The sequence below is a fragment of the Dryas octopetala genome, chromosome 7 (assembly GCF_963921425.1).
Source record: "Dryas octopetala chromosome 7, drDryOcto1.1, whole genome shotgun sequence".
In the NCBI taxonomy this organism is placed as follows: Eukaryota; Viridiplantae; Streptophyta; class Magnoliopsida; order Rosales; family Rosaceae; genus Dryas; species Dryas octopetala.
Genome location: NC_141372.1, coordinates 2,754,356 through 2,760,419, shown reverse-complemented (window position 1 = coordinate 2,760,419; position 6,064 = coordinate 2,754,356). Strand labels below are relative to the sequence as shown.

At 36.9% G+C, this 6,064-nt stretch overlaps 1 pseudogene; it reads right to left on the bottom strand.

Moving 5' to 3' along the window:
- Positions 1 to 411: 411 nt before the first annotated feature.
- Positions 412 to 4,652, bottom strand: LOC147278443 (glutamate receptor 2.1-like; annotated as a pseudogene).
- Positions 4,653 to 6,064: the final 1,412 nt, after the last annotated feature.

The following is a 6,064-nucleotide window of genomic DNA, read 5'->3' as shown; positions in this document are numbered from 1 at the left end:
GTGATAAGCACTCTTCTAATAAGAGATGGTGACTTCCTTAAAGTTGAGATTTGAGAAGATATATTAAACAACAGATCTGATGTCCAATTAATAAATTCACGATTTTTTAAAATAAGGCTTAAACTTGTAACCCAAGGAACCTTATTTACTGAGAAATTGTTGGGAAACGGTTATAGGCTTACAATCACATCAATCAAGTTTCCAGTTCTTACTAAACAAGATGAGTTATAAACTTATACCAATTCAAGCCGAGAGAAATGAGTACTGCTACACTCATTAAATTTATATACTAAATTTTATTCACCAAATGATGTTAACATGAGAATTTTTATATAATATATACAAAATTATGGATGATTGTGTAATATTTTATACTATCATTCCAGGAGTACTGGCAAATTAAAGTTTTAATTAACTGTATTGTTGAGCTGTTTTAGGAGTTGTTTGCACTTGTTGATCAATTGTGATCATAGCAAGCCCAATATCCGAAACTACTTCTGGAGACCCTTGACCAATAGTAGATGGCGCTGCGCTACTTCGTTGTTCTCCAAACAAGTCACACACAATGTGTATCTGTGATATTTGAAACATCGCTGAATGGACTTTCTGGGCAGTACTGGTTGTTTGGTGTGGCCTTAACTGCTGCTGCATCTTCAACACCAGCGATTTCATCTCGCTGTTGATTGCTCTTAAAAGTATGAGAGCTCCAGTCTGTTTCATTGAAAATTTCAAGCATGGCCCGAATCCTTTCCACTGTATTATATTTATCAAGACGTGCGTGCCTATGCTTGTAAAGAAAGGAAGCTACAAATATGATTAGGACGAGTATTGAGGCCACCCCTGCAATGAGGAAAAGGCCCCAAAAGCAATCAAGGCCAAGACTGTTGCTAGACAACTTTGGGCTGGTGTTATCTTGACAATTGCTTTCTTTACTGAACCATTTGTTTTCAATGTTCATCATCACATCTCCTTCCGTCACGTTTAGGACTGCTTGTGAAACATCCATTACAAGAGGCGAGCGTTTTGGAAACACCTGCAAATTAAGTCACCTCATTTTGATCAGCAAATTAATAAACAAAGCATGCATAAATGCATAAGGTAATGTCATTTTACTATACTATGAATTTGGACCACACATTCAATTAAGAGTTAATCTAATCAATGATCCAGATTTACACCTGCAAAGAAACCAGATTGTCCGGCATCAGAACATGTGTGGACATATGTGTATATGTATGTATAAGGAGATATGGGGGGAGGGAGGTCTTACAAAGGCAAAGCCATCAGTTCTAAAGATGGGTCCAACCATTGTGTATTTTTTTTTTGTGGCCAAGAACCATTGTATATTTGTTACAGTATTTTGCAAGAAAAAGCTTAATGCTGGGGGTTTCATCAATAGCAGCAGCAATACCACCATTTGCACTCCCTTTTGAAAGAAGTTCATCACATTCTTCCACTGATTTAAAAACCTTGAGCTTGGACTCATCAAAGCCTACGTCTCTCAACAGTCCATAAACATATGTATTCTCTGCGTACCCCACGGTGTCCCCATTTCTTAGAAGATCCTTTATATTGGAAACAACCGGCTGGAGTTGCCTGACTGTTAATAGTGAAGCTAGACTGGCTGTGTAACTTTGTGTCAGTATAAGCATCACAAATCTAGACAAGTTGCTAACCACTCTCTCCCCTATAAAGTTCAGATTCATTAGTATTAGCACCAAAGAAAATTGTTACAGTAATTAGTATCAATAAAATTAATAGTTTGCTAGAGGTTATGTTTCATTACTATGTGAAAAGACCATGGTTGAGAAGGCAAACCAGACGCTGGTGCCAACTTGATGTGAAGGAGGGCCACAAAAATCTTCATTAATTTGGTGTTCAAGAACCCAAACCACAAAACCAATGAAGAAGAAGAAACAAGCAGTTGTGAGCCAAAGGTCCCATGTCAAAGGCTTCAAGAAAACCCAAGCATTTTTGCTCCTGATGTCTTTGACTGGCACAACCATCACCACACCAGATTCTGTGTATGGCATTGTAAAGTCTACATACATTGATCTGTTTGCTCTGATTGTTATATCTCCCACCACAGCATCAAAGTTCTGCCCAATTAGTAATTAGTTAAACCATGTAATTAAGTGCATTAATTCCAATCAGTTATTGTATTAATTAACTAGAGATTAAGAAATTCAGCCCAAGATAGACTTGATAGCACAAATCATTGTAAGTGCCAGCCATTGTGCCATCAGAGTTTGCAAAGGGAATGAACTCATAAGAAAGAGCATAAGGCAATATTTCCACTGCAGCCTTGAACACATCAATACTGAACCCAGTGACATCTGTTGCGTTTGTGTTAGGATCTCTCGTTACCTTAACAAACTCAGTAAACCCTTCCTTCACAGGAACTCCTATTCTCAACTTCTTCCCATTTGTTGGAATCTCCCATCCCTTGGGAGCAGAGATCGAATCCCCAGGCCATATAATGGGTCGGAGTTTGCCCTCGGAAGTCGAAAACAGGCTTGATGAGTTTCTTGATGATGAACCCAATTTTCTAACCAGTCCATTTTGCGTTGTCCAAAACCCAATTCATCTGCCTCCACCACCATTTACATTCACAATCTTGAAAGTTGATGACTGAAGTTGCCCATCAACAAGTCTGAAATCTCCTGCTATGCCTTCAAATCTAGTCATTGACAAAGCTCGACCAATTTCCGGACCATATTGAGACACCTCTTAACCTTCAAGATCAGTCGAGTTGAAAGAAGAATTTGTACTCTTTTCGAACCCAAAGCTTGTATTTACACTCCCAACTTGTTCAATTGCCATAGCTAGCGCAAAGGCAGCATCATAAGCCCAAAGTCCAAAAACATCCAATTTAGTATCAACAACAGTTGGATAGTCATGTTGGAATTGCCTTTTCCACCTCATCTTAAATTTTTCAAGCACTTTGTTTCTTGGGACGTAAGTTTGCACACCCAATACACCCTGCATCGAATCTATGACAGAAGAACTCATCAAATTTAAGAGATTAGTAATCCCATCACTTGTAATCCAAACATAGCCTTTGTCCATCATTCCAATCTCTTTGACCATGACAAATAGCCTCGAGCATAGACGGGGGGTCATGTGCACAATGAAGACTCGAGTTTGCATAGTCATCAACTTGTAAAGCTCTTTCACAATTTGGTCATCGGTGGCTGATTGGGAGATGACACTCCGATAAGGAACACGAGCATCGACCTCTTCCAAGGCATCAGTCAAAAATGGCATGACACCTTCCCCAAACTCGGTGTCTACGTAGATGGGCACAACTTGTCTCCATCCAAAAGCTTTGACAAGAGCAGTTATGGCTTTCACTTGGGACGAGTCGTTTTGTGCAAATTGGAAGAAGTAGGAGCTTCGGAGCGAAGTGAGAGATGGGCTTGTTGCAGAAAATGATATGATAGGTACATGAGCTTGGTCTCCGAGGTTGATGACAAAGCTCGTCTGCATTGATGTCTTTGGCCCGAGGATGGCTTGCACTTTTGCATCGTTGATCAGATCGAGAGCTGTTATTCAATATGGAAAAGAAAATTAATCATAAATATTTGATGAAGATTTTTTTTGGTGAAATATTAAGTGAAAGTTTAGTGTACAAATTCTTGCATCCACAATTCCACATACGAGTTATCTACATAATGGGTCATCCACATGATACTATATACACTTTTATATAAAAACAAACGTGTTATCTTATACAATAACATGGTCCATGGTTACCCGTATTCGTATTGGACGACAAGTGCATAAGCATTCGAAACATGAGCTATTGAATTGTAAACACCCACAACCCCAAAGCCCAATAAACACATGTTGCTTTGATTTGTACAAAAGTTTGAATTGCTAAACAATATTGGGCCTGATGGGAGTCCAGTAAGTCAACCACTTTGGGCCTCAACTTTTCTAGCTTAGAAAGAAACCCAACTCAGGCCCAACTAGATGTTATTTTCCACAAAGAAAAACGACTACGTTTATTCAATTTTAAATTAAGTGTTCGAAATCAAGTCAAAAGGGTCCAATTTTTTTTTTTTTTTTGGATCATACTCAAGTACCTAATAATCCTATATGTCCTTCAACTTAAAACATACACAAAACACTGTCGAAACCTCAAATAATTTTAAATAAATTTCTCTGTGTGAATTGGTTTTGGTCTTGATAATTTCAGACCGTGCTCTAACCAAAGCGAAATTGACTTACCAAAGTTATTTATTGAAAAACAGAAAAAAGAAGAGTGTATCATTTTAATCATTATGACAGCAATGCTTAACTAGAAAGCTGTGGTTAAACGAGAAATTAATAAAGCTAGCTATGAATAACATCCAAAAAAGCTAAAGGAGAATTAACCTGCGACAGCTGCACCAACAACATTTTGTTTGGAGTCCCTAGTGTTCAAAACCAGCCTAGTCTTGTAGTGAGCATGAGAGGCCCATTTTGATGTAACTCAGCCAAATCTTCCCACTCAGTTTATCAAGGTCAAGAACAACTCCCACATTCACTGGGTTATAAGTATTGTTGGTTTTGTTTTGTGCCATGGCCAAAAAAACCCATGAAGAAAGAAAGAAGAAAAAAATAGAAAAAATTAGAACTAGGTTGATGGTGGGGTTCTTCTTGATCATATTTGAATCTTTAATTTGAAAGCTGCTTAATTTGGTATTCCTGTATTGATCGATCAGTCCAGTTAATTGTCCAAAGAAAGCTATTTATATGGAGATGAGATAGAGATGGAACTGGTCGATAGATAGTGGAATTTGAAAGTACTTATGTGGTATACAATCCATCAGATACGCTACCGTTTGAATATTCATTTTAAATATATCTATGGAAATTAAGAACAAGCACTTATGCTAGGTTCAATGTAATAAATATATTAAGTAGGGTGAACTATCGAAACTAATTGACTTTGTGGCGGCAGTACTAGTTTAATCTCTGGGCAATATTACCACGAGGGTTTTTGATTGCTGGTCATACGCTTTTCTAAATTAATTAATTGACAATAATTCTAATTTTTTTATTGGTTGATAATTGCATTTTTCAATCATTTTTCACTTTTGTCTGTAGTTTCAATTTAGCAGTTTTAGTCCTGCATTTTCATAACATCACAATCAAGTTCAAAATGTTAATCTCGTCTATTTTGAAAGACAAATATTCAATATGATATGTCCATTAGATAGATTAAATACGTATGCCACATCGAATTTATGTTTTTTAAATAGATAGGTTAAATGTTTTCGACTTAGATTGCAATTGGTATGAAAGTATATGAGTAAAATTGCTAAAATTAAGACTATGGGACGAAAGTATTCTAGATATTGTCTCAAGCATTTCATCTCCGCGTACCTGTGTACTTTGACCAAACCAAGTCTTAGACCTCATTGGAGCCCCCCCCCCCCCCCCCCCCCCCCCCCAAAAAAAAAAGAATTATTAGTGTGGTTCTCAAATTAACAAGATTGATCCATGCCTTTCAATAGATTATGGATTGTCAGTTTTTTTTTTCCTTTTAACTAATTGTATATAGGAAATTTAAGACTACGTACCTACACCAGTAAGATCTACACTACCAGCAAACTAGGATCCTGAGCTTTTAGTAGTCAAATTGACATAAAAAACTTCTTTTAAAACACTAGGAACTTTATTTGGAATACTAGAATTCCCTTGACTAAATAATGCAAGTCACCACAGGTTCAAGTCTTCAGAAGATGAAAATCTAATGTGTATACCGAAAATATCTAATGTTCAATCATTTATTGGCTGAAATGGGAGTCCTCAAAGTCTGCAGACAATTACCAGATTTCTCACAGACAGAGTGATATGCATACACATATACACATATTGTTCTTTTTTTTTTTGGTGAAAACATATATATACACATATCGTTGACACCATATTTAACCATTTTGTACCCATCTTGTATTAATATAAAGCACTTCCAGTTTTTTTTAATAATTTATATTACTACTTCAGTCTGCTGGTTTGGGCTCTGCCTACATCTTCAAATGGGTTTGCAGTGGTTTGTCATGGCTAGCTTGTA